This window comes from Sorex araneus, chromosome 11 (genome assembly GCF_027595985.1).
Source record: "Sorex araneus isolate mSorAra2 chromosome 11, mSorAra2.pri, whole genome shotgun sequence".
Lineage (NCBI taxonomy): Eukaryota > Metazoa > Chordata > Mammalia > Eulipotyphla > Soricidae > Sorex > Sorex araneus.
The window spans coordinates 41,663,515-41,691,156 of record NC_073312.1 but is presented as its reverse complement, the minus strand read 5'-3'; the positions used below and the strand labels follow the sequence as shown (position 1 = coordinate 41,691,156).

The 27,642-nt window shown below is 36.7% G+C and overlaps 1 protein-coding gene and 1 non-coding gene across 3 annotated transcripts in view; both read right to left on the bottom strand.

Moving 5' to 3' along the window:
* Positions 1 to 27,642, bottom strand: part of GRID1 (glutamate ionotropic receptor delta type subunit 1) — a 755,119-nt gene that overhangs the window by 103,689 nt on the left and 623,788 nt on the right. The gene's annotated exons all lie outside the window — the stretch shown is intronic.
* On the bottom strand, positions 21,184 to 21,342 carry LOC129399526 (U1 spliceosomal RNA). The gene has a single exon (XR_008627157.1). It is a non-coding gene; the product is annotated as a U1 spliceosomal RNA (small nuclear RNA).

The following is a 27,642-nucleotide window of genomic DNA, read 5'->3' as shown; positions in this document are numbered from 1 at the left end:
ATAAAATATTCAGTAGTTTATACTAATATAAATTAATGACCAAATAAATGAATGGGGAGGGAAGAAATTAATCTCCCTTAGGGAAAAATTTCAAATGAATTATTTAGGAAATACCTCCTCCAGAAAGTAGAACTTAATATCCACACAACCTCACGTGTGGGTTCTACTTACTGACTAGCCTTTAAAGGGCAAAGTGTGACAAACAGGAAAAACTAGCTTCACATTGAAAGAATCTGGCAAACACTACATTCACTTCAGAGAATGGAGGCTAACACCACCAGACATAACAAATATGCCCACAGAATGTTCAACTGATAAAACATGATAAGAGAAATATTCTACCCATAAAAATATGCACACGCATGAGCACACACACACACACAATCAAGCAAATATGAACTGAGGAACATTCTACAAGGGAACTAGCCAGTACTCCTCAAAACTGTCAAGGTCCTAAAACACAAGAAATATCTGAAATTTTATCACAAATGAGAAGCAATTAAGGAGATCACTGTCACTGTCACTGTCATCCCATTGCTCATCAATTTGTTCGAGCGGGCACCAGTAACATCTCTCATTGAGAAACTTATTGTTACTGTTTTGGGCATATCCACTACGCACGGGTAGCTTGCCAAGCTCTGCTGCGAGGGCTTGGTACTCTCGGTAGCTTGCCGGGCTCTCCGAGAGGGGCAGAGGAATCGAACACGGGTTGGCCACGTGAAAGGCAAAAGCCCAACCGCTGTACTATCAGAGATATCATAATATAATAAATGTAAATTAATATTCAAGGTGGAATCTTGGGATAGAAAAAGAATATTGAAGATTCTGGTAAAATTAAAATAAAGTGTGTCATCCCATAAATGACAATATGCAAATTTAGATTTTGATGACAAATGAACCATTATAATGCAAGATGTTAACAGTAAGAAAAAATGTGAGAAGTATACAGAAAATCTCTGTAGTTTTTGTTCAACTTTTCTTTAAATATCAGCCTTTATAAAATAAGCTGCTATTTTAAAAGGTTGGAGCAAGAAACCCTCAATAAATAATGCAGTGTAAATTATTTATTCATATGGGTTAAATGATATCCCTCAAATTAACTCAAGATGCATAAAAGGCCTACAGTGAAAATCAATAATGTGCAATTTTTAAACTAATTATGTGACCTGAAGTTAGCAAAGATATGTTTAAAGAATGAAAAATAGAAAAAATGTACTAAAGAGAACATCCAATAAATCTGACTATACTAAATTAAAATCTTCATAGCAAAAGACACTTAAAGAAAATTAAATACAATCTACAGAAAGGAGAAAGATTTATAAACACATGTGACAGTTAATATATGATTGATAAGATTAAAATAAACTAACTAAAAGCAAGCAAATATATATGTAAGCGGGCCAGAGTAATAGTATAGCAGATAGGCATTTGTCTTGCATGTCGCCAACCCAGGTTTCATCCCTGGTACCCCATATGAACCTCTGAGACCCATCTAAAAAAATCTCTGAGTGCAGAGGCAGGAGTAAAAATGTCCATGCTTACTTATAAGCAGCAACCTGAACATTAATAGTTATAAAATGTCAAGTCAAACCCATGATATTTTCAAAATTGGAGTATGAAATAAGAAAATGTTCATGTTGATTTTCTAACACAGCTACTGAAAATGTAAATTAACAAAGTCATAGTTAAGAGAAATAAAATGTCTAATAAACATATCTATACCAAATGAGTCTACAATTTTATTTAAAAGTATGTATCTCAAGAAATAAATGCTAAGGGTCCTAAGGGTCAGGAGGACTGCCCCATGGCTTCATAGCCAATCTCATGCTCTGGGGTAAAAGATAGCTGGGATGGAGAGAAGGGCACTAATAAATGATGGTTGTAGGGTTAGTAGATACATGTTGAAAGTAGACTATGGACCAATCATGATGGCTCCTTGTTACTTGTATTGCAAGTCATAATACCCAAAAGGACAGAGAGAGTAAGAGGGATTGTGCCTGCCACAGAGGCAGGAGTTGGGAAGGGTAGGGGTAGGGGGACGGATACTGGGAACATTGGTGGTGGAGAATGGGCACTGGTGGAAGGATGGGTACTTGAATATTGTTTGACTGAAACGCAATCATGAAAGTCTGTAAGTCTGTATATGTATTTCACAGTGATTCATTAAAATAAAGAAAAAGAAAGAAAAATAAAATAAAATAAGAACTGTGAAGGGAAAAAAAAGAAATAAATGCATTCACAAGACAAATATAAAATACAACTGTAATTCTATAAATATCTGTAAGTACTGAACTGGAGCGATAGCACAGCAGGTAGGGCATTTGCCTTGCATGCGGCAGACCCGGGTTCAATTCCTCCGTCCTTCTTGGAGAGCCTGGCAAGTTACCGAAAGTATCCCACCTGCACCTGCAGAGCCTGGCAAGCTCTCCTTCGCATATTCAATATGCAAAAAACAGTAATAATCAGTCTCATAATGGAGACATTACTGCTGCCCGCTAGAGCAAATACATGAACAATGAGACAACAGTGCTACAGCTTACTGGAAATAATTCAAATTACATAGGGAAATAGATAATTATAAACTTATATTTAAAATATATCCCACTATATAACATCTGATAAATGAACTAGACACATGTGTAACTGAGGTATAAAGGCAAATATACAGATTTTATACTTTAGATATATTGCACACATTATATTTAATACTATATGAATTCAAATGTATTATAATATGTTAAATGCATTAAATTAATCTTGTAAGTTATTTATAAATACATACTATATAAGGGGCAATTTTAAGTTATATGTGCAAATTCAAAACTCTGAATTAAAGGTTGAAAATGACTGGGTAAACTAGAAGACAATGAAACTAAGAATGGATTTAAGTGTTTCAAATGAATTTGCAAGATTTTATTTCAGAAACGTAACTTGAAACAAATGATAAAGTAATATTTTTTACATGAGAATCATGAGGTAGAGATGTATTTCATATTATTTTACAATTTTTTTCATGTTTAAATGTTTTGTAGAAACATTATACAGTTAGTGAATGTGAATGATAATAAAAATACAAATATAAAACACTTCTGAATTCAGTTACTTGGAGAACAAATATTTGCTAAATATGAGTTTTTGTAGTCACAGAAAAGAAATAAAAATTTCATGAAATTTTATCATGAAAATATAATAAGCAAAATTTTAAAGATAAATATAATAACTAACAAAAATGGAAAGTAATGCTCAGGGTAATGGCAATAAGATACTGTGTACTATAATTCTATTTCTTCCAAAGTAAAGATTTAAATTCTTGAAGCAGGTAGTTTAAAAGTATTTGAAACTCTTCAGGGTTTTAGAGATTAAATTTTATTACCATATAAGGATTATTTGGAAACTAATATTTCCCATGATAAAGAAATACTATCAGATTTAAGAGATGCATTTAGCATGATATAATACTATTAAATAACACTATTAGATTTAAGTGATGAGTTTAGCATGACATATTATATTTCCTCACTTAATATTAAGTAAAAAATGTTTACTAAAAAACTTTCATCATATGATCTCTTGTTTTCTAGATTATGTTCATACTTCCATAAAAAGAATCAGACAAAACAATTTTCTCTGGGACCAAGTAATAGCACGGCAGTTAGGATGGAGCTGGGTTCAAATCATCACACCACAAGGTCTCTCAAGAAGCTCTGGATGAGACTCTGGAGGTTCCCAGCACCACCAGGGCAGTGAAGGTGTCCTCAGACTGCTCTCACACTGAACTGCTGGCCAGTGTGCACAAGAATTGCTGCTGGGTATAGCATGGGAGTCCCCCCCTCTCATCCCCCTACAAAAACATATTTTCTCCAAATGTAAATATTGCGTACTTAGAAAGAGAATAATTTTGGTGATTGTAAACATTTTTACATTTGAATTTATAGGGTAAAAATAAGAACTGCTTATTTAAAAAGAATACAGCCATTCTTATTTTGAGACATAATCAAAGAGAATGAAGTACATACAATATGCTAGCAACCAACAGTTTGTGACGTATTTTAAAGACAGGATTACCAAATGGAAAGAGTTGATGAAAATTCACCAAGAGTGAACTTCAAGCTCAAGCCTGGACAAGAGTGAAGTTCAAGCTCTAGCCAACGTGGACTTTTTTTTTTTTACAAAATAGCAAAGAGACAATTTGTGATTAGAATATATCTGAGTGAAGTTACTCAGGAGGAGAGGGATAGACACAGTAAGATCTCTCCCAAATGTGGGGTATATAGAGAAATAGAATAAGGAATTAACAAATTGCCAGAGGCAACAGAAATTGAGAATTTGACTACAGAATTGAGTTTATCAATTGTGTGTGTGGGGGGTCAGGGTAAGATGGATAAAGTAGGGCACTGAGATAACTGTGAGAGGGGAATGGACACTAGTGGAAAGTGCGGACTTGGAATACTGTATGTATGAAACCACATCATTCATTGTATTGTAAATCACAATGCTTCAAATAAATTTGTTTTAAAACAATTTATTTAAAAAGAGGGAGAGAGCTAGCTCCTGTTAGAGTTTCTGAATGGTCATGATTGCAGAAACTCAGAAAAAAAATTGGAACCCAACAGCTTTTGGCAGAAATGCGTCCAGACTCTGAATTAGGTTTTTGGCCCGAGAATTAGGTTTTTGGCCCGAGCCACCCCAGGTGAAAGAAGGTGCCAATCCACCGCCTTTTCCCCCTGGCAGCTCAGGGCCACCATCTTCTAGAGGCCAATGGACAGTCAGGTATGGGCCCTCAGTGAGGAGGCAAGTGGGGCCTCATGGAATAGGGGTGGAGCTGGCCTTTTCTCCCACCCAAACAAGACCACTAATGGCCTCTCTGGCTCCTGATCTAGTTGCTGAACGGCCATGATCGCAGAGACTCAGAAACAAATCTCGGAACCCAGAAGCTTTTGGCAGAAAACCCTCGATTTAATAATTAAAATTCCAGAATTCCAAAACTGTGTGGCCACTACTGCGGCCACATGACATCATATGCTATTCATAATCAGCAATAGAAAACAAAGTGTCTAATGTTGCCTTTTCCGCAGATCTAAATGTTGGGGAAATAACTCAAATAACAATGGTGGGGACGGTGTCGAAATATTGAATGTAATCAAAGTGAGAGAGAGTAATGTGAACATCATCTGCCACACAGGTAGGGGGAGGGTGTGGAATGGGGGGTATACTGGGGTTGTTGGTGGTGGGAAATGTGCACTGGTGAAGGGACGGGTGTTTCATTATTGTATGATCAAGTCTTAAACCTGAAAACTTTGTAACTGATCTCATAGTGATTCAATAAATAAATTAAGAAAAAAAAGACGAAGAGAGTGGTGCTAGGGAGATAGCACAGTGGGTAAGGCATTTGCCTTGCATGCAGTCGACCTGGGTTCAATACCCAGCATTCCATATGGTTCCCCGAGAACTACTAGGAGTAATTCCTGAGTGCATGAGCCAGAAGTAACCCCTGTGCATCAGCGGGTGTGACCCAAAAGCAAAATAAGATAAAATAAAATAAAATAAAAACAGGGAGAGGAAATAAATAGGTATTTATCTGAAGAAGACCAACAAGTGGGCAACAGGTACATGAAAAAAATGCTCACCATCACTTATCATTTTTGAAATCCAAATCAAGACAATAATGAGATACCATCTCATACCAGAGAGAATGGCACATATCAAAAATAATGGGAACAATCTGTGTTCATGGGGATGTAGTGAAAAAAGAACTCTCATCCACTGCTGGTAGAAATGTTTTCTGGTTCAACCCCTATAGTAAACAATATGGAGAGTTCTCAATAAATTTAAAATTGAGCTATCCTACAATCCAGGAATTACACTTTTCTGTATTTACCCCCAGGACAGAAAAACAGTCACTCAAAGAACATCTTTACCTCACTATTCAGTGCAGCACTCAGTACAACAGCTAAGATTTGGAAACAACCAAGATACTCAACAAACAGATCAATGGATCCTGAAGATGTATATATACACAATGGAATACTATATGTAAGAAATGATACAATAATGCAACTCGATGCAACATGGATGGAACTGAAAGATAGCATGTTAAATGAAGTAAGTCATACAAAGAAGGACAAACACAAGATAATATCACTTATATGTGGTATTTAGAGTAACTGGACAAATAAATGTAATGGTTAAAAGGGGGGTGTCTAACAGTTGGAAATGATCACACTGAACAAGAAACTAAGTACTGAAAAGTAGGTAAAGGGATATACAAGGTAACTTTTCAGTGTCTGTACTGAAAACCACAATGCCCAAAAGGAGAGAGAGAGAAGGTGAGAGAGAAAGAGAGACAGAGAGAGAAAAGGAGAGAGACAGAGAGTGTGTATGTGTGTGTGTGTTTGTGTGTGTGTGTGTGTGAGAGAGAGAGAGAGAGAAGTTCCTGACATAGAGGGGCAATGGGGGAGAAACTACGGACATTGCTTCTGGGTAATGTACACTGGTGGAAGGATGAGTGTTAGAACACTGTATGACTTAAACCTAATCATCAACAGCTTTGTAAGGAACTATCTCACAGTGATTTAATAAAAAAAATGTAAAAAGCATAAAGCGGGATGCCAGGATCACCCTTGTCCCTGAGTTTGGGAGGAGAAGGAACAAAACAGTGTAGGGCAAGGGAGAAGTTAGATGGGCAGGGGTCAAGGGACCCCCAATATATTAGTGGTGTTAGGAATTATAGAGCTAAATATCCAAACCATATGTCAATGACACTGAAATCACGAGACCCAAATTTTAACAACCAGATTTGAAAAGTGTCAAGATGGTAGGGTGTGGCTTGGGTAGGGGATAGAGAGGGACTCTGGGAACATTGGTGGAAGGAAGTTGATAGTAATGGTAAGATGGTGATGTAACATTGTATGTCAAAAACACAACTATGAATAACTTTGTAATTCACAATGCTTTAATAAGATACATTTTTAAAACAAATAAAGTTTAATACAGTGATGGACAAAATAAACATTGGGGCCAGAGTGATAGTACAGCTGACCTAGGTTTCATCTCTGGCACCACAGAGGTCCATGGAGTCCTGACAGGAGTGATCTCTGAGTGTGGAGTCAGGATAAAGCACTGAGCACTGCTGGATGTGACCCAAAGGCAAAAATATGTTTTTAAAAATTAAACATAGGGGCTGGAGCAATAGCACAGTGGGTTGGGCATTTGCCTTTCACGTGGCTGACCTGACCCAGGTTCAAATCCCAGCATCCCATTTGGTTCCCTGAGCACTGCTAGGGGTAATTCCTGAGTGCAGAATCAGGAGTATCCCCTGTGCATCACAGGGGTATGACCCAAAAAGGAAAAAAAATTAAACATAAAATACATCTGAGACTGAAATTAAAGCTGCAAGGATAGGGAAGACTCTTCCAGTGTTTTCTGGGAAAGTTTAGACTTTTAGCAGAAAATCCTTAAAGAGATTTTATTGGAGTAGACTGTTACTGGAAACTAACATGATCAAATGTTTCTTTAACAGGAGTATTTAACAATACTCAGGAGTAACCAGTGAAAGAAATGCAGAAGAAAGATTTCAAAACTTCCAAAAGAGAGGACATTATCCAGGTGTCTGAGCACCTGTTCCAGGAGCACAATAGAAAAGGGAAGGTTTTGAGAAACATTTATGAGGCAAGCTAAATCTACAGGCGGTGAATTACTTCCTATGGGGAATGGGGGCAGCCTGAGTTATGAATAAGGAAGTGACCAGGTGGAGGATGATGCTTTTCAACTAATAAATGATGTGGTATACTGGTGTGAGAGTCACACTAATGAGCTCAGTATTAAATAGTTGAGTTTAGGTGTCTGGCCTGGACTAGGGTCACAGATTTCAGTTATTTAGCATCTGCTAACAACTGAGGCTTTCAGAGTAGAAGAGATTGCCTTGAGTAACCTAAGCTATGAGCTGAATGTGTAAACATGGACGTACACCAACTCAGGCATCCCTATTCTTATACTTAAGCGGCTGATTATTTTTAGATACACTGTCAGATTTCATTTGTCTCTCCTGCTAGCTTTATTACTTTGCTCTATCTTGTTGATATCATTTAGAGTCTTAGTTCTATAAATCAACATACCAGTGATTCCCAACTTTCTGAGATAAATGGTATCTGTCTAGTCTATCCTACTCTCGTAACCTTTCCCCCTTTATATTTATTGATGCACCTATATTTACAAAAATTTTCATGATTGAGTTTCAGGCATATAATGTTATAACACCAGTCCCTTCACCAGTGTCCACTTCCCTTTTTCCAGTTTACCTTCCACAACATTTAGTTTCCTTTTTATGCACTGTGTTTTACAATAATGGTATTTATACAGTTTTATGCATAATACTTGACCATCTTTCAGCACCTCCATCTAACATAGTATACCCTCTATACTACCCACCGGTGGCAATCTCCAAACTTTCTAATACAATAATCATAAAAGGGTAAATATTTACACAATCACTGAAAATTAAACTCTGTAAAATAGCAAACGTGCCCTTTCCTTACATTTTTTTTCATTTGGCTCAAAGTCCCAAAAGAAAATTTCTAGAAGGGAAAGGTAACATACCGAGAGGCATAGAAGATTTTTTTATTTTAATGAAGCCTTCAAGGGTGGGAGTTTAACTGATCAGATGAAATACACACTAATAGTAAAGAAAATGCAATAATCAGTATGAAAACCACATATCAAAAGTTACCTATGAATCCAGAGTTAAAGAACAAAGAAATATAATTAAAGTGAAAATTAAAAATTGATAGTAATAGAAGCTAAAATACAGTGCATTACCCTGTGAATAGAGTTGCTAAGATGTAGGTAAATAACCACAATTGAAATAATAGCCAGCGTTATCACTGGAAAAATAATTCCCAATCACAGCAAAAAAAAAAATTTAGAGGTAAAAAAAGTTGAAGGGCTTGTGGTGTCCTAAGGAAATATGATGAAAATAATAAAAATTACCAGGATATATTCTAATAAAAATCTTCCCAAAGTATTCTACATTCATTTTAGCCAACAAAGTCAAGGACATGGATCCAAATAGGAGAAAGCAAAATTTATAATTCATTTCCTATAGATATAACATGAACGTAAATCCAACAGCAGCCATGCTCACCTCCCACAGCCACCACCGTATCAACCTCACCCACCATCCCTAATTTACCAATACATGAGTTAATCTCCAAGGAGATGAAAGCCAAGTAACAAAACTCATGGACAAAGAGGAACCCTAGCTGAAAAATCTGGGGCCGCTCAGGACGCTGGCAGGCCACATACCTGCCTTTCCAAAGACCAGGCAGCAACACACACACACACACACTCACACACACACACACACACACACACACACACACACACCTCACCACTGAGGCCACACCAATGACTCAACTCTACGGTTAATACTCTCTGCAGAGGCATTTAACTTCTGTGCTCAGGCTGAGAACTCTGAAGTCTTCTCAACAGTGGAGAAAGGCAGACTTCTATCCCTCATACTTCCAGAAGCCCCAGTACCCATGCCCAACTCCCACAGATCCTGCCATGTCAACTCATTTTGAGCTAGACCATTGATCCTGAAGTCTCTGGGCTATGTGCATATGTATGCAGCTTCACAACACCTTCTAATTCCTCAGTACTGGTATTCCAGTAGGAGCATAGCAAATTAGATGTGAAAGAAATATAGAAGCAAACTAAACTCAACAAGAAAAAACAATAACACAGAAGGCTCAACTAGAAACAAATACTTAGTAAATCCTTAGACAAGGACTTAACAACTATGGATTAGAAAACTATTTTCACATTTAAAATTTTTATTTTTATATATATATATACACCATTGAGTTACACTAGTATGTGACAGGGACAAATGGAGACATTACTGGCTCCCGCTCAAGCAATCGATGAGCAACAGGATGACAGAGATACAGTGATATATATGCTAAATTTAATATGGGAACTTTGTTATCTAATCAATTTCAACTCTAGAATTGTTTCAACAGTTATGGCTTTTGTCTACATTCAAATATATAATGAATGGGAGATGTGTGCTTTGAAAGTAGATAAAGGACCAAACATGATGGCCTTTCAGTATCTGTATTGAAAAACATAATGCCCCAAAGTACAGAGAGAGTAAGAAGGAAATTGTCTGCGATAGAGTCAGGGAGAGGAGGTCAAGTGGGGAGAGGGCAGGAGAGATACTGGGGACATTGGAGGTAGAAAATGTGCACTGGTTCAAAAAATGAGGAGAAAAAATGAACAGAAATTTCCTCAAAAAAGAAATATAAATGGCCAAAAGGCACATGAAAAAATGCTCCACATCACTAGTCATCAGGGAGATGCAAATCAAAACAACAATGAGATATCATCTCACACCACAGACACTGGCACATATTCAAAAGAACAAAAACAACCAGTGCTGGCGTGGATGTGGGGAAAAAGGACCACTCTTTCACTGTTGTGGGAATGCCAACTGGTCCAGCCTTTCTGGAAAACAATATGAACAGCCCTTTAAAAACTAGAAATTGAGCTTCCATATGACCCTGAAATACCATTTCTGGGAATATATCCCAAGGATGCAAAAAAGCTCAGTAGAAATGACATCTGTACCTATATGTTCATTGCAGCACTGTTCACAATAGCCAAAATATGGAAAAAACCCGAGTGATCCCTTCTCTATTCCATCTGCCTTCTCCCCTCCACTCATGAAGAAAATTGGTACATCTATACAATGGAATACTATGCAGTTGTTAGGGGAGATGAAGTCATGAAATTTGCTTATAAGTGGATAGACATGGGAGAGTATCATGTTACAGGAAATTAGTCAGAAAGAGAGAAACAGACATAGAAGGATTTCACTCATTTGTGAAGTATAGAATAACATCACATGAGGCTGACAGCCAAGAACAGTAGATACAAGAGCCAGGAGCAATGCCCTATAGCCGGAAGACTGCTTCATGAGTGGAGGGGAGAAGGCAGATGGAATAGAGAAGGGATCACTAAGAAAACGATGTCTGGAGGAATCAGTCAGAATGGAAGATGTGTGCTGAAAGTAGATAATGGAACAAACATGATGACCTCTCAGTGTCTGTGTTGCAAGCCATAATGCCCAAAAGCAGAGAGAGAGTATGGGGAATATTGTCTGCCATGGAGGCAGGAGGAGGGTGGGAAAGGGAGGGTATATTGGGGATATTGGTGGTGGGGAATGTGCACTGGTGGAGGCATGGGTGTTTCATCATTGTGAGATTGTAACCCAAACATGAAAGCTTGTAACTATCTCATGGTGATTCAATAAAATTAAACAAACAACAAAAAAAAAGAAAATGTGCACTGGTAGATGGAAATGTGCACTGGTAGATGGGTGGATGTTCGATCATTGTATGACTGAAGCTCAATCATGAAAACTTTGTAACTCTCTCTCATGGTAATTCAATTAAAAAATAAATAAAATAAAATATATAATGAAAAATAAAGACATTTAAATCAAAAGTTAAATTGTTAGTAAAAATCTAGATTTTAAAAATTATATGATAATTTTAAGAATTTCAGAGAAATGTCATTGTTAAGAACAGGATCCAACTTGTCAAAATTATTTAATGAGAAAGATTTTAATAGACCATATCTTTTTGAGCTGACCATGAATTAAACTTGCAATAAAGTGACTATATGCTATATTGATATATAGTATTCTATTTCTCTACTTCGAACTGTTAATTTGACACTGGACATCTAATTTTATATTTGTAAATGCTGTATAAAATATATTACATATTCTTTAAAGCATGAAGATGTTACTGGTGCCCACTCGAGCAAATCGATGAACAACGAGATGACAGTGATATAGTGATATATATAGTTATAAAGTGAGAATGCAAATGCAACCAAGAATATCAAATGATGATACTATGCACAGTGAAAATACTATGAAGATATTAAGAAGTTGAATTTTATCTTAAGTCATGTGAAACCAAGAATAATAAACACCGCACAAGGTGGATCTAATGTGAAATTATTTTGCAAAGATATTTGTGAGAGCAATATGGAAAAGACTTTGAAGTATTGAAAATAGGAGATAAAGTAGAAAATCAGATGGTTGTTTAATAACTTAAGTAGTCAGGGCTGGAGAGGTAGTATAGGAAATAAGTAGCTTGTCTTACATGCAGCCAATACCAGTGTCTATAGATCCCTGGTGTCTCATGCAATACCCCAAGCATCACCAAATATGATTCTCTCCCCAAATACAGCCTAAGTAGTTATCAAGACCAAAACATAGCAGAAACAATATAAAAATAACACATTCTTAAGAGATTTAGGAATTAGAATGGATAGAATGTACTGGAAGAGTAATTCTAGGGAATACTGATCAGATTCACATTTAGAATGATTCCAGAGATCCAGACAGAGAGCCAAAAAGCACAAGGAAAATTGCTCATCATCACTGATTATCAGAGTAATACAAATTAAAATGATAATTAGGTATCACTTCACACCAATGAGATTGACCTAAATAAAAATGTCCGGTTATAACTAGCACTGGCAGGGATACAGAGAAAAAGAAACCCACATTAATTGTTGATTTAGACTTTGTGTAAAACATAGATATTTCTCAAAACTTAAAAACAGAACTACCAGCTAGTCCAGTACTGAGATATATCTAAAGAGCACTAATCTGAAAAGACATATACACACATATATGTCTAGCATATAGCTTCTTATAGGAGTCAAGATCTAGATGTCTAATGGCAGATGAGGAACAAAGATGTGGTTCATATGTGCAATGCAATGATGAAATGCTGCCATTTGCAACAACCGAAGTGAATTGGGATGAGCCAGGTAAATGAAATAAGTCAAAAGGATAAAGACAAAAGTAGATGGTCTCACTCATATATGGTATACAAGGAAAGAAAGAAAGGGAATAAACAATGTTTAGTGAAAATAAACATTCAGATTCTGACCAAAGAACAGAGGTTACGAGTGGAATGAGGTGGAAGGATATGGCATTTGGCAGCTAGATGGGTATTAACTGTATCCCCCAACCTCCCAACCTCTAAACATCTGTACTCTTGTAAATTTCTACTGTGTATACTACTATCGTGGTGGATATATACCATGGTATAATTATAAAGATCTAACACAAGTCAACCTTATGCAACTTTGACCTAAGCTAATAATAATAATAACACATCAATATTTGTTCATCAAATGTGCCATCACTGTATCACTGTGTCACTGTCATCCCATTGTTCATCGATTTACTCGAGCGGGCACCAATAATGTCTCCATTGTGAGACTAGTTGTTACTGTTTTTGGCATATCGAATACGCCACGGGAAGCTTGCCAGGCTCTGCCGTGCAGGCGAGATACTCTCAGTAGCTTGCCAGGCTCTCCAAGAGGGGCAGAGGAATCGAACCTGGGTTGGCTGTGTGCAAGGCAAATGCCCTGCCTGTTGTGCTATCATTACAGTCCCTTTATTATAGTATTACGTAAATAAAATCAGAATCTCTAGGAATGCTCTAGGCCTGTGTATCCAGCAGATAGTAGTCAAGATTAAGTTTTTGAAAATGTGCCATACTAATGCAAAAATGTTAATAGGGGAAATGGGTGAGGAAATATATGAAACTGAATTTCCTATTTAATTTCTCTGTCCACCTAAAACAGGTAGAAAGTAGTTTGCATTTTTAAAAAATGGGACATCGAAAAAAAATCACTTTGAGATCTCTCATCACCTTTGGTAGACTCTTTACCCATAAAGAGTCAATCTCTTGAACACAGTCTACAGAGAAGCATGTGGATGCCCTATGCCCATACCTTCATTGGAACTAGCAACTGCTTTAGAGAGCTTGACCCCTAGCTTTGATATTCTTTTCAACAGCACTCTGAAGCTGTAGATGTGACAGAAGAAAAGTAGCCATGCATCCCATCACAGAAGGTGCAGAATTCATTTGCCCTTTATGAACTCCATTTGCTTGAATTATGTAATACTTGCTAATATATTGTGCATCATAAGCCTGAGCATGAATACAAATCCGATATCCAGTTTGCACATATGGATGACTTATCACAGCTATAAAATCTGGAGCTTTTCAATGCATCAATCTCACGGTTCAAATGTGAAACAGCACACACACTAAAAACTGCACTTCCTAGTATTCTAACAGATCCATGAGTATAGGTGCAGTCAAAGAATTTAAAAAAAGGTGAAAAATCCTCAATTTGACACACACAAAACAATGTGTCCTGTCAGTACTTTACCTGGCAGGTGGCTGATATGTACACACAACATAAGAATTTGTACTCACAATAAAAATAGAAAAAAACTAACAAGACAAAGGCAACTCTTTCCCGAATACAAAATTACATTTGGAGGCTGACCAAAAAATGAGACACACAGAATACATGACTTTAGAACTTAGAAAAGCATTAATAATTTCCTAGTTATTACATACCTCTAGGTGTGTGTCATCCATGACTTTCCAAAGAATATTTACCCAACATTTCCCAGGTCTAATGTCCCAGAGAAGAACATTTTTCCTAAGATAAATACTACATGATGAATTGTCCTACCCATGTTTCTAATTCTCTACATAGCACGGTAGCAATGTCACAGGGACCAGTAATGTCTACATTGTGAGACTTGTTACTTTTTTGGACATATCGAATACGCCACGGGCAACTTGCCAGGCTCTGCTGTGCGGGAGGGATACTCTTGATAGCTTGCTGGGTCTCTCCTAGAGGGATGAAGGAATCAAACCCGGGTCGGCTGCATGCAAGGCAAACGACCTACCCACTATGCTATCGCTCCAGTACTCATACCTTCAATAACTAATGCATCTATTTAACACATCTGTTCTCACAAACCCAACTTTGATGCAGAAATCCTTACTCCCAATGCAATCCCTTTTGGGGATGGGATCTTTAGGGGGTAACTGCACTTATGTAAAGGAACAAGGGCAGGGCCAGGGAGTAATTATGGTTTCAGAGTGGAATTATAAGCAGACAACATCTCCCTCTCTCTACATGATACATCACAGAAATGGCATCTGCCAGTCTAAAAAAGGGCTCTCTCTCTCAGAACCAAATCTGATGGATGGCATTTTTGGGTCAAAGATCTTTGATTTCCCAAACCCCAGGACTGTGAGAAAAAATTCCTGTTGTTTAGTCACCTTTCTACACTATTTTTGTTATGGCAACCATGCTGTGTTAGGACTAAGCTTAGCATTGGTTATACAGTAATGGACAAACAAATCCAGTCCCCAGATCCACAAGGTTAATTATCTAGAAGAACAGGCACATAATAAACAAAAAATAGGTCTTCTAACCCATTTTGGCACCCAGAGCGGCTTCTTACAGAAATGCATCTGGACTGTGAGCTGTACTGCGACTATGTGCTGCCTGGGGAGGGATTTTCCCTCTCCACCCTGTTTTTCTGCATGGAAAATGGCGGCGGCGGGATTATCCACGTGGCAAGAGCCACCCCCTAAGACTTCCACCCAGAGATAGGAACTTTGCAATGTTGTGGCTCATAGGCGGTCATGGGAAGGGGGCGGTACCAGCACGCCCTTGGCCCAGATAAGATCTGCAGCTGCTGCTCGCGAAACAGACCCTCTGCTCCTAAAGATTATGATCCAAGAGGTCTTCTAACCCATTTTGACACCCAGAGTGGCTTCTTACAGAAATGCATCTGGACTGTGAACTGAACTAAAACATCAGAAATCCAAAACCACCTGGCCGCTGTTGCAGCCACGGGAGCTCATAGAATCTTCATTCTCAGCAATGAAAAGAAATTATTAAATGATGCCTTTTCAGCAGGCCTGATTGTTGGGGAAAATTCAAAACAATAATAGTGAGTTCTCTATTGAAATATTGAATGTATTCAAAGTATAGAGAATAAAATGAAGATCATTAGCTACTTAGGTGGGGGCCGGGTGGGAGGGGGGTATTTGGGGTTCTTGGTGGTGGAATATGTGCACTGGTGAAGGGATGGGGTTTCAATTATTATATAATTGAGACTTAAACCTAAAAATATGCAAAAAATAAACAAAATAAAACACATAGCGACAAGATAAAAAAAGTTCTGACATCTCCAAAAGAGAAAAGTAGAAGGGAGTAATTAAAATTTAGGTGTATCCAATAAGACCACTCTGAGGTGAAATGTGAGTCAGAGTGAGTAGTTAAAAGAATGTTCCAAAAATATGACTAGTTCTTGTGAAAACTACAGAGCAGAAAATTACCTGTGATGTTTGAGAAGCACATGAAAACCAGAGAAACAAAAGTATTAGAGATAAAATTTGAGAGTCAGAGAAGACATACATAGGTTTCCAGAGCTGGAAAGACAGTACAGTGCACTGGTAAGGTGCTCGCCTTCCATGTGACTGACCCAGGTTTGATCCCTGGCATCCCATGTGGTCCCCGAGCCACACCAGAGTGATCCCTGAATGCAGAGCCAGGAATAAGACCTGAGATGGCCAGATGTGGCCCAAGCCCCACCAAAAATGTTCCCACAGTTTTGCAAAATGTCTTGAAATTGAATGTTGTTAAAAAAACAAACAAAAAGATTTTGGTTTTTTTTTTGTTTGTTTTTTTGTTTTTTGGGGTTTTTTTTTTTGCTCTTTGGGTCACACCCACGATGCTCAGTGCTTACTCCTGGCTCTGCACTCAGGAATTACTCCTGGCGGTGCTTGGGGGACCATATGGGATGCCGGGGATCGAACCCGGCTCGGCCGCATGCAAGGCAAACGCCCTACCCGCTGTGCTATCGCTCCGGCCCCACAAAAAGATTTTGTTCTTTTTTTCCAAAAATGTATTTCCTGATTCTAGATCCCTTTTATTTATGTATAAAATTTTAGAATGATCTTATCTTTATATTTGATATGTGTCAGGAATTTATATATATTGTTTTAAAATTATCACTCAATTCGAAAGATTTGTCCTCTCAACAATACTGAATATTTTAATTCATGAATATTGGATACATTTTTCTTTATTTTGGCCTTCTTTAATTTCTTTCAGAAATATTTTTTCTAAGTTTTTTACAAAATGCATGTTTCAAATACATATTTTAATATTTAAATATATATTCCTAAGAATTTTATGTTTATGATGCTATTAGAATTTTTATTATGTTATTGCTTGTTCACATATACAGAACCAATTTATTCTTCAGCTAATTTGTTAGCTGTTATCCATGAAAATTTATAGATACATTTAATTTTACTAGAATAGTGCTAGGATTTTCCACAAAGATCATTACACCATCAGGAAACGAATAGAGTTTTACAGTTTCCTTTCAAAGTATGCAGTATAATATTGTCCCTGCAACTGGAGACAATATACATCATTATGCTTATTATTAGTTATCAGTTCTTTTTGTGTTCTCTATCTTATTGTAAATCTTAATTTTATTTTTTTTTAAATTCATGAATGGATGCCAGATGTTGTCAAATATTTATCTACATAAACACTGTAGCACTGTAGCACTGTTGTCCTATTGTTCATCGATTTGCTAGAGCGGGCACCAGTAACATCTCCCTTGTAAGACTTGTTGTTACTGTTTTTGGCATATTGAATATGCCACAGGTACCTTGCCAGGCTCTGCCATGCTGGCGGGATACTCTTGGCAGCTTGCCGGGCTTTCTGAGAGGGACAAAGGAATTGAACCCGGTTTGGCCACGTACAAGGCAAATGCCCTACCTGCTGTGCTATCGCTAGATAAACAGATAATATTATTTGTGTCCTTTATATTATTAATGTGGTGAGTAACAATAATTGGTTCACAAACACTAAAATATTGTTGCTTCTTACAAGATAAAACTCCTCTTGGATATGATGTTTTATTCTTTTTGCTTATGGATATTACCACTGAAAATCTTTCTTGAGTCTGTTTGCTTGTAAATTAGTGGGGGATAGTGGCTAGTGAGTTCCTTCTCTGCACTATATTTCTTGGCTTTTAAAAGCATAATTTTTTTCTTTTTACAAAATTAGAAGAATTTTATGAAAGACTTTATAACTAGTGTTATTTTTAGTTATACTGTTAGATAGAGACACCATTTAAGTCATGTGACTGTAATTTCATTAGTTACAGGCTTATTAATCCAATATTTTCAATAAAGAGATTTTGTATCTATTTTAATCAGTTTTTATAACATTTTAAAATTTATCCATTTCTTCAAAGATGTTGAATTTATTGGCACAAGATTATATATTTTTTTAATTTTATTGAATCACCATGAAATACTTATAAGCTTTCATGTTTGGGTTAAAATCACACAATGATCAGACACCCATCCCTCTACCAGTGCACATTCCCCACCACCAATATCCCCAATATCCCCTTTTCCCACCCTCCTCCTGCCTCCATGGCAGACAATATTCCCCATACTCTCTCTCTACTTTTGGGCATTATGGCTTACAACACAGACACTGAGAGGTCATCATGCTTGGTCCATTACAAGATTATCTATTATACTTTTTATACAATTTTAATATCTAAAGATCTAGAGTAAAATTTGCACTCTCACCCCCAATAATGTTCCATTTACTCTCCTTCATTCTTCTTTGTTTTGTTTGGGGTTAATCAGCTTCATTAAAATAACAACTAACTTTTTGCTTTTTTTGGGGGGGGGTCACACCTGGCAATGCTCAGGGGTTACTCCTGGTTCTGCACTCAGGAGTCACCCCTGGCGTTGCTCAGGAGACCTTATGGGATGCTGGGAATCGAACCCGGGTCAGCCTCGTGCAAGGCAAACGCCTACCCGCTGTGCTATGGCTCCAGCTAGCTTTTAACTTAGCTAACTTTTTAACTTGTTACTTTTCTTATTTTTTTTATTTTTCTTCTCAATTTATTTTGAATTTAATATTTTCTTATGCTTTTAGATTATCCCTTAGTGGGGGGTGGGAATCTAAGAATTTTTAATTTATATTTTTTCTTATATTAGTATTTAAAACCATAATTTTTCTTAAACAATTTTGCTGCATTTTGCAAATATTGATGAGCTATATGTTCATCAGCATTTAAAATATTTAAAACTTTTTTTTCTTTTTGTTGTTTTTGTCCACAACAAGTGATGCTCAGGAGTTACTCTTGGGCCTGCACTTCTGCACTCAAGAATTTCTCCTTCCAGTGCTTGAGGGACTAAACGAGATGCTGGTGATTGAACTCTGGTCAGCTGCATGCAAGGCAAGCACCCTAATCACTAAACTATAGATCTGCCCCTATATTTACACTTTTTTTTCTTTGATTTTCTTTCTTACATCCATAGACTTAGAATGACATTATTTAATTTTCGCTGGAGATTTTCCAGACTGCTTAAATTTCAATTTACTTACAAGTTTAACTTAATTATAGTTATGAACACACTATAGAATTTCTCTTGAAACTGACTGATATTTAACTTTGTGGCCCTCCAAATGGCTTGCTTTGGTGAATGTCTCATGATACTTGAAAATAACATGTATCCTGAAATTGGTGGAAATAAGATTTTATAAATTTAAACATGAAAGTCGGTTGATAGAGTTATCTGCTATTTTATTTACTTGTTATATCACTTTCTAGTTATTCTGTTTTTGTTTCCAGTGATTCTCAAGGCTTAGTCCTTGATCTGCAGTCAGGAATTACTCCTGGCAAGTCTAGAGGTACCACATGTGGTACCAGGGATCAAACCTGGTCCGCCGAGGGCAAAGCAAGTGGTCTACCCACTATACACACTATCGCTCCAGTCCACTGTTATACCAACTTCTAAAAGACTGAAGTTAAATTTTGGCTATTTTTCTTTCTACCATTAGATCTGTCTGAAGCTTTATGTTTTATTATTAGGCATATGCATAATTAAAATTTCTGGTAAAAGTGATTCTTTCTCAATACAAAATGTCCTTCTTATTCCTTGGAATAATATGTGGCATAAAGTTTACTTAGCCTGCTACTGAGATATCATCACTAGCTTGATAACGCAATTGTTTGCATAGTTACCTTTTCCCTTCCTTTTCAACCTACCTTATCTTTATGCTTAAAATGTTGACAGAAAGCATTTTCTCCAGTTTTGCAGTTATTAATGATGGGAAGCATAGTCTAAAGCCAGTTACTCCATCATGCTATGTAGAAGGCCCAGGTTCTTTGCCATAAGTACTATTAATATGCATTGCCTTCCTATTTAAAGTTTGTGGTTGAAAAGGTAAGAGCTCATGTCTACCTATGTGCCACAACATTTGTTGAAAGCAGTCAACTGCTTCAATCTGTTGGAATTTTACATATTTTCTTTAAAAAAAATCTGTCAGCGATTTCCAAAACTTTAATGTACATAAAACTCTGTAGGGGCTGGAATGATAGTACAGCAGGTAGGGCATTTGCCTTGCACGCATCCAACCCAGATTCGATTCTGAGCATCCCATACAGTCCCCTGAGCACCGCCAGGAGTAATTCCTGAGTGCAAAGCCAGGAGTAACCCTTGTGCATCATAGAGTGTGACCCCAAAAGCCAATTAAGAAATAAGTAATTTCTTAAAAAATCTGTAGGAAAACTAAATAGATTAAGTTTCTCATGAGAGAGATCTGAACTGACACTTGGTCAGGTTATACCAAAAATGCTGCTCTGTGCACCCCACTTTGAATAGCATGTATCCAGAGGACTTGCTAATTCACATAATTATTTCAAATCTTTATCAGAGATCACCAACCTGAATGGCTTACAATGGAAGGCCATAGGAAATCTGATGCAAACAAGTGTAATAAAATGAAGAATGGTGGATGGGGCCAGACGGAACTAACTGAAGTGTGCCAGCACCACCAAAGTATTAATTACAAATATGAAAAACATTATTCTGGGCAGAAGAGATAGGATAGCATGTACGTTGCTTGCCTCACATGCATCCTTTCTAGGTTTGATCCCCAACACTGACAAAAGTCCCTGAGCCTAGCCAGCAGTGGTCTCTGAGCCCAGACCCAGGAATATACTCTAAGCACTGTTGGGGTGGCCCCTGATCTAAACAGAGACTCCCCACACTATGCTTGCTCCAAAACAAAACTTACGCCTAATCTTTTTTTTTTTTTCAGGAAAGGAGGTTCAGGAGACTCTGTGTTGCCTGAGATTTAACCCTAGGATCTGGCATGCTTAGCATGAACTCCAGACCTTGAGTTATCTTAGCTCCATAAATCTATTTCATAAGCCAGGATAAACAGGAAGAGCACAAGTACAGCACCCACAACCATAAATAATGTAGTTGAGTTTTCCACATGGGGAAATCGCAAGGGTCAGAACATCTGGAAAACAATGGTTAGGCTTCACCCTGGGAAAATTAACTTCTTAATCATGACATCGCCCTGATAGGTAAGTATGCTAAATATGTTAAATGTGTTTTTTTATTGCTCAAAATTTTAAATTATATGTATATTTAGGGTATTAAAATTTTATGTTATCTATTTTAGTAAGACTTTCTCCAAATCAGTGACTTGCCTTTTTATCCTCTTGACAATGCCTTTGTCACACAAGTTTTTAATATTAATAAAGGCCAATTTATCAATCTTTTCTATTATTTATTGTGCTTTGGGGGTTGCATTTAAGAAGTCAATTCCAAACAAACCCAAGACTGTCTAGTTTTCAGTTTATTGTAACACTGAAGATAATGCTACAGTAAATATCAAAAGTTAACAAGTTTTTTAAGAATAGTGATTTTTTTTCATCAAGATAAATGGAAGAAAAAATTACCTTGGGATAAATTAGAGTACTGTGAGTTTAGGTCTTTTTATTTTCCTTTCTGAAATTATGTAGGTGTGTGGTCAAAAAAAAAAATAAAGCTCTTATTATGTATTGCTTGTTTTTACTTACTGTGGTCTATGTATTTCTCTGCAGTAAGAAGTGACCTGTTTTAATTTATAAATTTGATGTTTCCAAATTCAATAAACAGAGTAATCACTATCACTGTCATCCCATTACTCATAAAACTACTCGAGCGGGCACCAGTAACATCTACATGTGAGACTTGTTGTTACTGTTTTTGGCATATCGAATACGCCACGGGAAGCTTGCTGGGCTCTGCTGTGGGCGAGAGATACTCTCGTAGCTTGCCGGGCTCTCCGAGAGGGGCGGAGGAATCAAACCCAGGTCGACTGCATGTTAGGCAAACGCCCTATTCGCTGTGCTATCACTCCAGCCCAAATAGAATAATAAAAATCTTAAATCCCAACACTGGTCAACTTACACAAACCTCCCCATATTATAGGTAAGTGGCTAGCATCATACAATCAAGTGGTAACAACTTCACATCAGAGTTCCCTAGTTTATAAATTTTCTTCTCTTTCTTCTCTAGCCCATCTATTCCTTTGAAAAATCTGCTGACCACCTGGGGCATGTGAACAGAAGTACGTCCTTTCCATGTGCCAGGTAACGTTTTTAATTCTTACAAATACTGCCTAATCTTACTCTAACAACCCTATGAGATAAAGCTTATTCTTAAAGCTATGTATGGATAATAAAAGTGAACTACCAAGAGACTAGGGAATTTGCACAAGATCATACAATAAGTGGAAAAAACATTAGAAACCTGGCAGTCACATGTCAACGTCTCTGCTCTGTTATTCTCTGAGTTGTGCCATGTGCTCTTGCTTTCCAATTTGAGCCTCTATGCCATATGCTATTCCCTTGAACATAAGGAATTACTTTCATAGTGTTTTAGCCAAATCACTTCCTAAATACAGGACACTGATGCCAGTGGTGCCCAACCACCTGCCATGCTGCTTAAAATGATTCTGCATTTACTAGTGATTGAAAGAGAAATTAATTTGAAGCATTTAAAGACATGTTTAGCAAACTAAAAGTGAGATCTGGCTTCCTCCCTGAGTGAAGTTTAAACCCACTCTAAATGAAAAATCCAACAATTGCTTGTAGCACTGTCGTCCCGTTGTTCATTGACTTGCTCGAGAGGACAGCAGTAACATCTCCATTGTGAGACTTGTTACTGTTTTTGGCATTCTGGATATGCCATGGGTAGCTTACCAGGCTCTGCCGTGCGGGCGAGATACTCTCAGTAGCTTGCCGGACTCTCTGAGAGGGATGGAAGAATTCGACCCAGGTGGGCCGCGTGCAAGGCAAACACCCTACTCGCTGTGCTATCACTCCAACAAGATAATATTTTACTAGATGTATATTTTCTAGAAATTTTCAATCTCTCTTGTATTCAATATCTTACAAGAGTCTGTGCTTTTGAAAAGATTTTATAGAATCCATGGTGGAGTGCCATAGGTACTTTGGTAGCCATGGTGTACAGTAACTTTATATACTTATTTAAAATTTCTACAAATTTTAACACTTGTGTAACCATATCACATATACTGAAGTAAAAACTTTTCTAAATACAGGTATTCATCGGTTTCAAAGACTAGGACAATAGCTATGAACATTTATTCTGACAGTATATACATTTACATGGTGAATGTCAATGAGTATTAAATGATTTTATATCAGCTTTAAAGAAGATAGGTTGAATATAATTTTGATAAGAAATATATATCAATAAAGTGCATATATTTAATCATTCATCTTTCAAGACATCAAAAAAGCAGACCAGATAAATGTTTTTAACTACAGGAAGTCATATGTTATGAGCCTAATGAAAAAGACCACACACTTACAAGATATTTGGAGAAGAGAGGAGGAATTAGAGGGGAATAGCAATAGGAGATTCAAATTAATCTTTCTTTAAATGTGCACCATCTCAGTGGATTTCCTTTTATATGTATCTACATAGTCAGAGCAGTTCAAGAGACAACAATAGAAGGCCCCTGGGTTCCTCTGAGCTCTGCAAGGGTACTCTGTGCAGAAATCCCAGTTCACTGGCACTTGTCTTTGATTTCAGTAAAGCCAGAAATGATGTTAAGAAAAGCATGGCTTCTATTATTGTATGGACTGAATCAATTAGAATTCTAAAATCAGAAAACTTATCACCAAGCAAAAAATTCAAAAAGTAAAGTTTTCCACTAACTTACAGAACTAGAGACGGGAATTTACATCAGTCGGTACCCACAATCAAAAGCCCAGATTAAGATCTGAAAAGATGATTCTACATGCTGTATGTTCTATTATTTGACTATATAAGACCTGTTTATGGGAGTGGGTCTCTAGATTCAAGAAAGAGCAAACTAAGTGAAAAGAACATGCAAACACAATGAGAGAATGCACAAGAAATCATGAATAAGAATTTATATATTGTATTTTAGATACCAAAATCATAGTTAGAATATATTATGCTAAATACTGTAAATATTTCAACATAAATTTTTATGAAGGTATAATTCACTATAGTAAGGAATCACAGCAAATGTGAAAAGGATATATATATATATATATAAACAGTTGTCAATAAATTAAAGAGGCACTAACATTGCATAAAAAGAATGAAGGGCATATTAAAATATATGACAGTTTATATACTCATTTGGATTATTGAAAATTCTAAGAGCAATGGGGAAAATCTAATCAGAAAATTATGAACAAAGAGAAGAAGTCTTTCTGAATGATAAAGAAATTATAAACAAATTACAATATATATGAAATATCACAGCTCCAACTTATGAAAATTTAATGCTCCTGGAAACAAGACAAGGACAAATGGGAAAAAAGTTAGCAGACCAAGGAAAGACTTAAAAGATGACAAAATCATTGAGCTAAAGTACAAGTCTAATTTTACATATAAAATGGCCTATAGTTATAAGCATAATTAATGGCATATAGGCTGACGTTTCAATAACTATTCACAAACAGTTTTATTTATTTATTTTGGTTTGGGGATCACACCCGGAGGTGTTCGGGACTTAATCCTGGCTTGGTGCTCAGAGATCACTCCTGGCTGGCTCAGAGGATCATATAGGATACGGAGGAGAGAACCAAGTCAGCTACATGCAAGGCAAGTGCCCTACCCAAGTACTATTGCTCCAGTCCTTATGAACAGTTTTAAATTCAAATACATTAGCTACATTAATTACAAAGGACAAAGTATAGGAAATTAAAAGTGGAGGAGAAAGATGAAAATTATAAAGGATGAAGGACATAATAGAGAAGAAAAAGAATCAGAAGAAAACAGCAGTGGGGAAGGGGGAAGGAGATAAAACAAAAGAAGGAAGGTTGAGGATAAAGGTAAGAAAAGATTAAGAAGAAAGTCATAAGGAGAGGTATGAGAGAGAGAAGGGATCAGTAGAGAGAGGAAGAAGCAAAAATAGAGGGATGAACAGGAAGACAAGAAAAATAATAGGAAGGAGAAAGAAGAAAAGAAACAATGAGGAAAGGAAGAGAGGACAGAAGGGAGAAAGAGATGTATGAAAGGGGGATAGAGAAGTAAAAAAGAAAGAAAAAGAAACAGAAGTAGGAGGAAGATGACTGAGAGAAAGTGGGAAAGCAGGAAGAACAGAGTAGAGAGAAGGAAAGAAAAAATTAGGAGGTATATGGAGTTACTCTGCTTCTCTGTAGCATTATATATATATATATATATACATAAGAAATGTAACAGAAAATTCTATAGATATCAAGAGAAAACATCGCAATACAGTTTTCACATGAAAACAAAACAGAAAATGATTTTTTGAAATGCTTGTTTCAGAAAATATACCATACAATACACAGTTCAAGGAGATACTCTAGATGAATAAAATTTCATGAATTGAGAGTAACGAGAGTAAAAAAAAATGAACAATGGCTAAATCATAGAATAGACATTCAACTAGCATTAAACATATTGTGATATGAAAACCTGTCCAAATAATAGTTATAAGTATAGAAAATATAAATCAAAAACTGAAAATTATAAATATATATTGTAGAAAAAAGTAACCTTTTTTTAAAAAAGGGAACTATAACAAATTTCTAAAACCTCAAATTTTATTAATACACAATGATTAAGTAGGTGAAAAGAGAAAAAGAGTATCAACAAGTATCAGCTACACAGAAAGATATCAAACATTGTTTTATTACCTATTCCAAAAGGGAAATGAGTTACATGCATATTTAAGCCTGAAGATAACTAGAGAAAATAATAAGAGGATGCTTAACTTGCAGAGAGTAGTGAAGGAGAAGGGTAGGAGGGGACAATAGCAATTACAATGGTAAAAGGCTTTTTGTTAAACATGTACACAATTTAAAATGCCTAAGTAAATGCAATAGTAGTGAGAACAAATAGATGTTTATGTTGTACTAACTGTAAATAAATATTTTTCATTATAGGACAAAATTAATAAAATTGGACCAGACATCTACTACATAGTGCTAAGGACGAATACTCAAAGCTGAGTTATTCAAATATAAAAGATATTTTCAGGTAAGCAGGCAAAAACTAGGACCTATATCATCATTTGTAACAATAGAATTTAAATTAAAAAGCAAAATTGGAAAAATTATACTTTAATATTAACTAAAAACATAATTTTAGTGCAGTGCATTTTATAAATAGGCACATGCCAAATAATATTTTATTAATTACATAAAGCAAAAATTGATATAAATAAGAGAAAAGCAGGATTCAAAATTTTTAGAAAAGGAAATTTCTATGTATTATTTAATCATATACTAAAATAAATGGAAATAATAATATAACAATAAAAATGGTATGCAAAAAGTCAACAAGAAGCATTTTTTTACTCATTCTTGAATGCCAGCATTATCCTGTTATAAAAGTCATCAAAAAAGACACCAGAAAAAATAAAATTACAGATCAATAATAAATTGTGATACAAAAATCTTCAACAAAATAGCATCATGATTATTGGTTTTACTTAATTATAATTATAATTAATAAGCTATCGCTATCACTATCATCCCATTGATCCTCGATTTGCTCAGTAACGTCTCCAGTTGTCCTAGCCCTGAGATTTTAGCAGCCTCTCTTTACTCGCCCTTCCCAAAGGTGCTGGAAGAGAGCGACACAGAATCTCTTGCCCCTGCGCCAGGCTGTCTTCACTGGGGCCCCTCGAGGAGGTGGCTTGAGTTTCCCTCCCCGCCCCAAGCTGAGCCCCGGCAGCCTAAGATCTCCAGAACCCAGCCACAACCATGCTCAAGGCTCCTCTCCACAGGCTTCAACGAGCCTCACTCACGAAGGAACTCAGGTGTGCGGGACTCAGGGCTGAGATCTCCAAGCCTGCTCAGATCAGGACTGGGTCTCTTCCGCCCAGATCCCCCATTTTCCAGTAGCTAGGTGGTCACATCCAGAAACTGCCCCCAGCACTTTGTAATCCCATCAATGGCCAACATCTAGAGACTATAAAACCAAGCTCCTGGAAGTTTCGCAGCCTCGAGACATTTTACAGCCTAGTTCTCCCTCTAGAGAACCTGGCAAGCTACGGACAGTTTTCCTGCCTGCATAGGAGAGCCTGGCAAGCTCCTTACGGTGTATTCATATGCCAAACACAGAAACAATGATGCGTCTCATTCTCCAGACCCTGAAAGAGCCTCTAATAATTAATAAAATCACTGTTAAAACAACAGCAGGGCCAGAGATATAGAACAGGGAGTAAAGGTGCTGCCTTATGTGATGCTAACCCCGGTTTTATTCCTGGCACCACATATAATCCCCTTACCAATTCCAGGGTCATTCCTGAACAATGATCTAAGAAAAACTCATGAGCATCATTGGGTATTGCATCACATTATAAAAA